This window comes from Malus domestica, chromosome 07 (genome assembly GCF_042453785.1).
Source record: "Malus domestica chromosome 07, GDT2T_hap1".
NCBI classification, from domain to species: domain Eukaryota; kingdom Viridiplantae; phylum Streptophyta; class Magnoliopsida; order Rosales; family Rosaceae; genus Malus; species Malus domestica.
In genome coordinates, this window is record NC_091667.1 from 10,576,941 (window position 1) to 10,588,390 (window position 11,450).

The window sequence follows — 11,450 nt, forward strand, 5'->3', positions numbered from 1 at the left end:
CCGAAACTGGACTTGTGGACCCTTAGGAATCGGCCCATTTCAGACGGGCTGGATTAGGTCCTGTTCCTAAGTTTTTTTTATTACCCGGCTCGGCCCGTCCTGTGCAATTTTCACATCAACCATAACCACATAATAAACGCATACACGAGAGATGGGAACTCTGTTTGCTCGAAGAGTAATAAATAATGGGCCTATCAATTGAAATACCCCTGAAACAATCATTTAGTCTTAATTTATCCCATAAAATTGGTTTTGTTTCACTTTTCTCCCTAAAGTAGATATTTTCAATTTCTTTTGGTCTCACTTCACTCCATTTCATTAAAAAATTGTTAAAATCAAGGGTATTTTAGACATTTTACTGTTTACAAATCTATTTACCTCTAAACTACACACTAAACCAATCTCAATTCCATGTGTGACAACTCCAATTCAAACTCATGACTTTTGGGCCTTTTTAAAAATAATTTCTTCAACAAATTGAAAAATTCCGAGCAACAAAGTCATTATATCAACCAAAATAAGGGTTACATTTTTGTTCTTATAGTCATTTCACTTGTAAGGCATGCTGTGAACACGAAAAATTCCTGAAACGAAAGAGACAAGAACAACGCGTACAAACAAATATTTGTGTTTGATGATTTTGGGTTACAATCTCTCTCTAATTTGATCCTCTGATTCGATCTCCGTAAGGTGTGTATTTGTGGATGTGTGATTGATCCAAAGGGCCGTTGGGCTTGATCTAAGGATGAACGTTCTTCAAGGGTCGTGGGCTTGATCTTTGAAGGTGGATTTTGAGCGGGTCTTCAAGGAGCCGTTGGGGCTTGATCTTGAGGATGAGCGTTTCTTCAAGGGCTTTTGGGCTTGATCTTGAAGGTTGATGGATGAACGGATCTTCAAGGGCTTTTGGGCTTGATCTTGAAGAACAGTTGGATGTGTGGATTTGTTGCTGTTGTTGATCCAAAGGGCCGTTGGGGCTTGATCTTAGGATGAACGGGTGATGAATGATGAACACTTTCTTCAAGGGCCGTCGGGGCTTGATCTTGAGTTGGTGATTGTTGATCCAAGGGCCGTCGGGGCTTGATCTTGGAAGAACGATGAACGAAGAACGAAGAAGCTTTCTTGATTCTTCGGGAACTTGGATGCTTGAGAGCTTCGGAGTTTCAGAGCTTCAGAGCTTCAAGGTGTAATATGAATCCCCCTTCAATGAATGAAATGGGCTTGTATTTATAGAAATTTCCAAGGCCTAATTTTGAATATAATATTCCAGATGAAATAAGTCGTTTCTGCCAGGTGTTGACACGTGTCCTATTTGATGACTTTTCCAACTCGTTTCAATTTTCGTTGAGTCACACGCTACGTGTAAAATTTATGTAATACATGAGCGTTGACACTTTGATTTATTGGTCAACATTTATTTACCGAAATTTCGATGTCTACAAATGCCCCCACTTCAAGGCACGTCGTATACATGTGCTTGTCACGTGTAGGAGATGTGTTTTGAAGTCCCTTACTGTAGATGTCGATCCAAGGGCCGTCGAGGCTTGATCTTGAATTGGGCTGGAGATTTCTTCAAGGGCCGTTGAGGCTTGTTCTTGAACTTTTGTTTGAAATTTCTTCAAGGGCCGTCGAGGCTTGATCTTGAAGGTTGAAATTGGGCCACAAGGAGCTTCATGTGGTAGATGATCTTTGGCTTTGGTAATGGATGAATCGGCACGTATTTTGTTGCACTTGTTGACTTTCCACAGCTTTGATCTTGAACTGGGTTGGAAGATTTTCTGGATTCCTCCAATTGTTGATTTTCCACAGCTTATTCTTGAACTAGGTTTTGATTCAAGGGTGGTAGACACTTAATCTTGAATCGGACTTGTGATTTCCTCAAGGGCCGTCGAGGCTTGATTTTGAATTTGGTTGGAAACTTCTTCAAGGGCCGTTAGGGCTTGATCCTTGAAGGTTGACTTGAACACATGACAAGCAGGCACGAGGTGAATGTGACGACTTGTTGCTCTGTTCAATCTTTCTAATTCACACCTGAGCAGTTTGGTCAACGGTATGATCTTCAAGATTGATGCGCTTTTCTTCCAGTTGGTGACTTGATCTTTAAGGATTTGATTCAAGGGTGGTGAATCGGCACGTGCAGCCTATAACGCCTAGTAAGCCGACCCAAGAATTTGAGGGTCAAAACGAGTTCTTCATCTCAGACTCTTTCTGCCGAGTTGACTGTGCATGCTGCATTCTTCTCTGCTTGTTTCTTCAGGCAGATATGGCAGCTTCTCGAGTTCCTCAGTTCGGACTCCTTCCGCTGAGTTGACTGTGCAGACCGCATTCTTCTCTGCTTGTTCCTTCTGCACGTTATCTCCACATGCTGCAAGGTATCATTTTCACTTGCCTTATCTATTCTTCAGGCAGATGTGGTAGCCTCTTTGGAAGTACAGCAGTAGTGGGAAACGAGTACTCGAGAGCAGTGCTAGGTAGGCAATCAGGGAAGGGTTCCAAGCAGTCGGTTCCTTACCCGAGTTTGAGTGGAAGTTCCGGCATATTGTTTTCTTTATCCTTGTCTTTGTAGGTAGGAGCAAGGACAAAGGAAACGACAGGGAAAACGCATGATATGAGATACTCTTGCTTTCTACCCTGGTGATATGAGATACTTTTGCTTTGAAGTTATTGGCTTACAGAGGTACCCCAAGGAATAAGGAACACTAAGTGACTCGAGAGGCTTCGTTGGGAAGGCATTCTCGGAGATGAAGAAAGGTTCTGTATGTCTGCCTTGCTATGGAAGGTAAAGGTGGACAGTTATAGGAGGTCCCTTAATACCTGTAGAGGTACTATTCTTTCACTCGTGTCGGCAACCAATGCATGATTGATCTATATGGCTTCACGTGCTTTCTTCCTTATCAGAAATCTTCGACAACTTGTCCGTAATTTCCGCCAAGCTGAGTGTGCATGTGACAGGTGTTGACGCGGCTGAAAAAGACTGGCGCCTCTTCGATAACTGGGATCGGCGCTTCGACAAATTACCCGTGATTTCCGCAAAGCTGAGTTTGCGTGTGATGGGTGCTGACGTGGCTGAAAAAGATTGGCGCCTCTTCGATATCTGGGATCGGCGCTTCGACAAATTGCTCGTGATTTTCGCAAAGCTGAGTTTGCGTGTGACGGGTGCTGACGCGTCTGGAAAAGCAAGATGCTTCTCCGATTTCTGAGCTTGCCTCTTCGATTTTTGAATGGCCTCTTCGAATTCTGAGCTCGCCTCTTCGATCTCTGAAATCCCGTCGAGTGCTGATTTTTTATAGAAGCACGTTGTTCGTTTCAAAGCACACTTGAATTTTCGCTTGTGAAAACTCCCTTCTTGTACTTCTAAGATCTTGATTTGTCTGATCTCTTCTTTCTTCAACACTTTGAAAATGTCTGGACCCTCCGACCGTCGTTTTGACTTGAATCTTGGTGAAGAGGCAGTCCCGCCTTCTCCAGACAACATATGGCGCCCATCCTTCATATCTCCTACTGGTCCTCTTACCGTTGGGGATTCGGTGGTGAAAAATGATATGACCGCTGCAGTGGTGGCCCGGAACCTTGTCACTCCCAGAGATAACAGACTACTTTCCAAACGGTCTGATGAGTTGGCTGTTAAGGATTCTCTGGCTCTCAGTGTGCAGTGTGCAGGTTCTGTGTCCAACATGGCCCAACGCCTATTTGCTCGAACCCGTCAAGTTGAATCGTTGGCGGCTGAAGTGATGAGTCTCAAACAGGAGATCAGAGGGCTCAAGCATGAGAATAAACAGTTGCACAAGCTTGCACACAACTATGCCACAAACATGAAGAGGAAAATTGACCAGATGCAGGAATCTGATGGTCAGATTTTACTTGATCATCGGAGGTTTGTGGGTTTGTTCCAGCAGCATTTACCTTCGTCTTCTGGGGCTGTACCGACTGCTGAGGCTTCAAACAGCCAACCTCCGACGCCTTCTCTTCCTGGAGCTCTACCGAGTTGTGAGGCGCCACCTGATCGTCCTTGAATATCCCCTCTTGTAAATTTGATTTGATTTTTTTTTTTTTTTTTAATTTATGTATAATGCAAATTTATGTAAAATTTCAGAAAAATAAATAAAATGGACCTTCTATTTCTCTCTATGCATTTGTTTTTTTATTTTTTATATTTTTTTGTTTTTTTTTCTTTTTCTTTTGGTGCTGGATGCACCAAGTTCCATCATTTTTTATATTATTTATTTATTTATTATTTATTTTATTTATTTTATTATTTTTTTTACAAATTTTTTTTTTCTTCCGCACATGGTGCCCATGCACCACCAGAAACTTTTGATCTGCCATGGGGCTGTACCCTATCTTTGATCCACCACTCCTCTTTTTTTTTCACGTGGTGCCAGATGCACCACTTTGCTTTGCTCCACCATCCTATTTTTTTAATATATCTTTTTTGTATAAATGTTGATGATGGGTAGATAAATTTGCAGGCAGCGGAGCTCGAGTTTGAGGAAGAGCTTCTCGGCCGGCTAGTCGTTTGACGGCGGTCTTTGAAGTTGTTGGCAGCTGCGAGGCAAGAGACGGAGGAGGTGGAGGTGACCAGGGCAGCTGTGACGGACAGAGACGCCATGGCAGGACCTCGAGGAGTTTTAAGATACTGGTGCAAATTATTAGATGGAGGCTAAGTGGATGGAGCCCTGCTGAAACTGTTGTCACTGCAGGATGGGCTAGGACTTGAAGCCGTTCGTGACAGGCATGCTGCCGGTTGCAGCTTTTGTGATTCCGGCCGCACACGATCCATGTTGCAAGCGTCTTGGTGCTCTATGAAACTCTCAACCCTAGAGAAAACACGGCCGCAGTCGCAAGAATGTCCTCTGGTGCCGCAGGTTTTGAGATGTGCTTTGTAATCGGACTGCACGGTGTAGACTTTGGAGCACTTGTCGCAGACCCACTGCTTGTGTTTGCTGTGTTTTCTTCTAAAGTGTTTGTTTTTTTTTTTTTTATTGACCCCGACGAGATCGCCGAGGGCGTTGCGGGCGTTGCGGGGGATAGGGACACCACTTCTGTATCCGGATCTGGTGTGCCTGCAGGTACAGGTGGAAGAAAAACACGGGTTCAACGGCAGTGGTTGCTGGAATTGAGTTGCGACGGCGGTGTAGGAAAACTGTGGTTGTTGAGGATGGTGGAAAAGACGGCGTCGCAGAGTGACGGCCTTGAGAGTGTTGGAGTTGAGGCAGAGCTCCTTGCACACTGGCAGCCACGGCTCGCAGACCAACATCGAACCCGGAGGATGGCTTTGGAAATTCCGCCAGAGAAAACCCGATCCAGATGAAATCGAGGAGAACTGATCCAACCCAGATGTCAATTTGGATATGTTGTCGACCCTCCAGCATTTTATGGTGTCTGTGACGACGGTACCTGGCACAGAGGTTGACCGGCTCGCAGAGCGTCACAGAAGGCAGGGTCCAGGTGCTGCTGATGCTTCAATGAAGGTAGAATTCGGCATGAAAGACTCCACGGACGACTCGAGCAACGTGACCCGGTTTGTGATGCTGGCCCTGGCAGCCGGAGGTGCGCGCGTAAGCCTCTGCAGAGAAGAAGCCTCCCTCGCTCGCAACCCAAAACTTAACAGAGAAAATCGGCGAGGAGAAGAAGAACTGCGAACTCAGAAAGTTTGGTTCTTGGCAAGGATTTTGCTGCTCCTGCTTGATTACACATTCTCTCTCTCTCTTCTAGAGGGTTTGTTTCTGTGAAATGGGGGTCCAAGATTTCTGGGTTTTCATTTTTGTTATTGGGTTTTGCTTCCAAGCTCGGATTTTAAGCTCCCAAAACCTGACATGCAATCCCAACGATTTGAAAGCATTGGAGGATTTCAGGAACGGTATAGATTCTGTGATTGATGGGTGGGGCAGCAAATTTTCACCTGATTGCTGTAAATGGGCAGGCATCACTTGCAATTCTTCGTGGAGGTACGCGATCGATCTCGCCACACCCAAAGCGATTCGGTATCGGATCCCCCAATCGAGTATCGGTTTCTGCTCGTCATCGATCAGAACACCCGGAGTAACCCGACCCGGTTGGAAGATCCAGTCCCATCCACTGTACCGTCTCTCCGTTATAAACGACGCCGTGAGTTGAGGGTCACACTTTTAACCTGACACGCCGCCTCTTATCACCACCGCCAGCGCCACCGCAAGCAAATGAGCAAGAGGATGTCCGGTCCCAAGCGGAGGCGTATGTATTGGGGTTTGGGTCGACTCCGGTCGATTCTCATGGCGATGGCGACAATTGATATTGCTAACTCGCAAGTGTTTGTAGAGGTACTTGTCGAGGGGGTTGAACTCGGGGAAACAACCGGGATTGGCTGAGAAGGGTCGGAATTTGTGGTTGAGAAGGACCTGGTGTGAGTGAATGGCGGAGGAATAGGAAAGAAAGGTGGGATTATACTTTTACAAACTTCAGGTGGATTTATGGATACGTGATACGAAATTGGACCGCGGATTGGGCTTGGAGGCTGCCACTTGGGGCTGGATGGCCTCCTTTTGGTGGGCTGGCTGCTGATGCCTTGTTGCTGCTGGAGCTTGTTGTTGGGCTGAGACATATATATATATGTTTCCCCCTTCTTTTTTTTTTTCTAAATACATAATAACATATGTTTTTTTTTTTTTTTTTAAATACATAATAACATATGTATTCAAATTTTTTTTTCGAAGAAACTATAATTTAATTTTGTACAAAGAAAATTGCAAATTTTCTTAACAAAATCAATTTGTAATGAAATTGCCCTTCTTTAATAAAACATTTATTCTTTTGATTTTGATGTGACTGAACTCGAAAAATTGAACATTCGAGCTGCCTACGTACCCCTCCAAAGAAGAGATCAAGTCGTAACGTAGTTCAAATACATAATTTTTTTTTTTGGTATTTTCTTTTTTGTGCCGTTTGCATTTTTAACTCATGCAGGCAAGGAGCATTTGGTGCCGTGTTGCAGTTTCAGCTCGTGCAGGCAAGGAGCGTTGGTGTTGCCTTTTATGCTCGTGCAGACCAGGAGCGTTGGTGTTGCCTTTTATGCTCGTGCAGACCAGGAGCATTGTGTCTTGCAGTTTAGGCTCGTGCATACAAGGAGCTTTGGTTCATGCAGTTTAGGCTCGTGCGAACAAGGAGTATTGTGCCATGCAGTTTAGGCTCGTGCAGGCGAGGAGCCTCGTGTCCTACAGTTTAGGCTCGTGCGGACAAGGAGCTTCATGTCTTGCAGTTTAGGCTCTTACAGACAAGGAGCTTTGTGTCTTGCAGTTTAGGCTCTTACAGACAAGGAGCTTTGTGTCCTACAGTTTAGGCTCTTGTGGACAAGGAGCTTTGGTTCGTGCAGTTTAGGCTCGTGCGAACAAGGAGCATTGGTGAATTTGTCAAGCAATTTTGGAGAGGCGTTCCTCACAATCTTCATAGCAAGGAGCCTTGACCGAGTGATTGAAGAAGTCTTCGGGCAAGAAATCACGCATCGTGATAGGGATGGACGATTTATATGTCGAAATTTCATCATCTTCAACACGTTCACGTTGCTTTGAAGGTTGACAAGAGCTGTTTTGCCCCCTTTCCGATTGGCGGACTTGTGGATGAGACGTATGCTTCTTGTGCAATTTCTTAGGAGTGACTTGAGTCCATCCTTCAACTTTGCTTGTCTTGGAGGGTGCCCCCAGCGGTTGGGGTGAAAACTTTGAGTCGGAAGAGCCAGAAGTGAAGGTGGTATAGTTTGACTTCACCACATCGTCAAGATCTAGCTCGATGATTCCTTTCTGAGCCAGCTTCATGATGAGATCTTTCAGCACGAAACATTTTTCTGTCGGATGACTGATGAAGCGGTGGAATTTACAGTATCTTGGACTGTCGGTACGATTCATCTCTTCCGGCCGTCTGCACTCAGGCAAACTGATCACCTTCTTGTCCAACAGGTCATCTAGCATGGCAACCACATCAGAGTCGGGGAATGGATAAGTCTTCTCCTCAAGCTCCTTCAAAGTGCGTCTACGCATCTCTTGATCACGAAAGCCTTCGGCTTGAATCGCCTTGCCTCGTGTAGGGATTTTGACGGGAGCTGTGTTGACCGTCATCGCTTCCTTGGTGGGTTTCCATGCAGCTTTTTCCACCTTTGTCCCAAGAACTTTGTCGTTCTTGTAGTCGGCGATCGGTTCTTTCTTCCCATGATGGGCGATGCTCAACTCCATGTCATGGGCGCGAGTGGCCAATTCCTCGAAGGTCCGCGGTTTAATGCCTTGAAGGATGTATTGCAAACCCCATTGCATGCCTTGGATGCACATCTCGATTGAAGAGGTTTCCGAGAGCCTGTCTTTATAGTCGAGGCTTAGAGTGCGCCATCTGTTGATGTAGTCAATGACTGGCTCGTCCTTCCACTGCTTTGTGCTTGTTAGCTCTAGCATGCTCACAGTGCGACGGGTGCTGTAAAAGCGGTTGAGGAATTCCCGCTCTAATTGCTCCCAACTGTTGATGGACTCAGGCTCTAAGTCCGTGTACCACTCAAAGGCATTTCCTTTCAGCGAGCGCACAAACTGCTTGGCGAGGTAGTCTCCCTCCGTTCCCGCGTTGTTGCAAGTTTCGACGAAATGTGCAACGTGCTGCTTTGGGTTTCCTTTTCCATCAAACTGCATGAACTTTGGTGGTTGATAACCCCTTGGCATCCTTAGGGCATCAATCTTCTTGGAATAGGGCTTCGAGTAGAACAAGGAGGTATGTGAGCTCCCTTCGTACTGTGCTTTGATGGTGTTGGTGATCATCTCCTGCAGCTGCTGGATAGAAAGAGATCCCATGAGCGCCGCTGCTTGGTCTGGCTCCGGCTTCCCATCGATTTTCTTCATCGGGGGTTCTTCGTCTCCGCCAGCTCCTCCCTTTAGTGGATCATCCTCTGGGTCGGGTTTATCGCCGTCCTGCGCCTCCAGTCGGTTGACTAGTGCTGCAATTTGCAAGTCTTTTTCTTCCACAGTTCGGGTTAGCCTTGTGATTGCTTCATTCATTTGAGCCAGCTGCTCATCGATTGAAGTTGCTCCAATGGTCATGACTTGCATGGCTGAACTGTCGCTTGAATCGGCATCGGAGAGCATGGATTCGGAGTATTTCCTTGGGCTTTCCCCCCTTGGTGCCCTTAGTGAGGCTAAGGTGATCAAAGGCTCGTGCCTTGGGTGCTTTTGTTCCCTTGGCAGAGTTGATGCAGAGGTGAAAGAGGTGGCAGAAGTAGCTCTTGCCATGCTTCGAGTCGTGATGCCCAAAGTGACACCAGTTGTGACGAGGACGCTTTTGTTCTTTGCGCCGGTTGCGGGAACAGTTTGAGCCTTCCTTGATGCCATTAATTTTGGAAGTGCGATTGAATTTTTTGAACGGAGAAAGAGATGAGAGGCAGAGATTGTCCCACTGGGCGTGCCAATTTGTGAACACGAAAAATTCCTGAAACGAAAGAGACAAGAACAACGCGCACAAACAAATATTTGTGTTTGATGATTTTGGGTTACAATCTCTCTCTAATTTGATCCTCTGATTCGATCTCCGTAAGGTGTGTATTTGTGGATGTGTGATTGATCCAAAGGGCCGTTGGGCTTGATCTAAGGATGAACGTTCTTTAAGGGTCGTGGGCTTGATCTTTGAAGGTGGATTTTGAGCGGGTCTTCAAGGAGCTGTTGGGGCTTGATCTTGAGGATGAGCGTTTCTTCAAGGGCTTTTGGGCTTGATCTTGAAGGTTGATGGATGAACGGATCTTCAAGGGCTTTTGGGCTTGATCTTGAAGAACAGTTGGATGTGTGGATTTGTTGCTGTTGTTGATCCAAAGGGCCGTTGGGGCTTGATCTTAGGATGAACGGGTGATGAATGATGAACACTTTCTTCAAGGGCCGTCGGGGCTTGATCTTGAGTTGGTGATTGTTGATCCAAGGGCCGTCGGGGCTTGATCTTGGAAGAACGATGAACGAAGAACGAAGAAGGCTTTCTTGATTCTTCGGGAACTTGGATGCTTGAGAGCTTCGGAGTTTCAGAGCTTCAGAGCTTCAAGGTGTAATATGAATCCCCCTTCAATGAATGAAATGGGCTTGTATTTATAGAAATTTCCAAGGCCTAATTTTGAATATAATATTCCAGATGAAATAAGTCGTTTCTGCCAGGTGTTGACTCTACCAAGCATGAGCTTGTTCAAAAGGTGTTTGTACTTATTGTGGTTGAGAATGAGCTTGTGGGCAACAAATATTACTTTGCTTTGAGTGTGTGAAGCAAAAAATACTTTAGGTTAAGCTTGTGAATCAAACAACTTATACTTCTCCCTGTGACTGGAATTTATCATAACGCCCTCGACATGAAGGAAATTTGCATATTCAACTTGAGCAACAAAAGCGAATGTTTCATCAGTGTCAACACTTCAAGTTGAGAATAACTTTGAGTAATACATCTGACCATATTTGTGGTTACATTTCCTGACCCAATAGACTTGTTGATGAATATCCATTTAGTGCTGGTAAAATTGATGATTGATGGGTGATTAGCAAAAGATCAGACAACATTTCATTCAAGATGATTTGGCTTTTCCTGCGCAGGTGATTAGTCCAGATTCTGATTAGAGTAGGAAGACTATATTAGATTCCTTTAGTGTAACATTGTACTTAGTGAGAAATTGATGTGAAGTGTTAGATTTCTCTTTCAAAACTCACACCTAGGTGAACAAAGAGTAGTCATCCACAATTAGTATAATGTACTTGTTCCCATTAATAGATAGAAGTCAGAATTAGACCAACAAGATTCATGTGTACTACTTGAAAAGGGGCATGGATGTTCTAAAGTTAGACCATTCTTGTGGGCTACCTTAGTTTGTTTCCCCAATAATCATGATCTACAAACACAAAAGTCAAAGATAGAATGATGTGGCAACCCCCTAACAACTTTTTTTCTTGGATATTCTTTGTAGATCCTTGAAGTTCACATGACCAAGTCGTCTATAATACAACACACTTGTTTCATCAATTGAATGGCTGAACTTTGAAAATTTACCAAATTTAGAAGCATCAAGGATGTAGCACTTGCCTTTAGACCTTGGAAAGACAAGTATATTCTTTCCATTTAAATCAACAATCCGACAACCTCTTTTGGAGAAACTCACTTCATCACCCACTTCGTCACGCAACTGACTAATACTGATTAGGCATGACTTCAATCCATCCACCTAGCTGACATTTTTTAGCTAAGGAAGATCAGGAATATTGAGAACACCCTTTTCAGTTAGTTAAGACTTGCCCTCAAAACCAAACACAACGTCACCACAATTAAGGGAGCAAGAGACAAGAAGGCATCTTTGTCTCGGGTCATATGATGAGAACACCCACTGTCAAGATGTCACACATTCAGTTTGGTAATTGAAGGTGCGTTGAGGATCACAAGACATTTATCAGATAATTTCTTGATCCATTTAGCATTGGCTTCACATGATT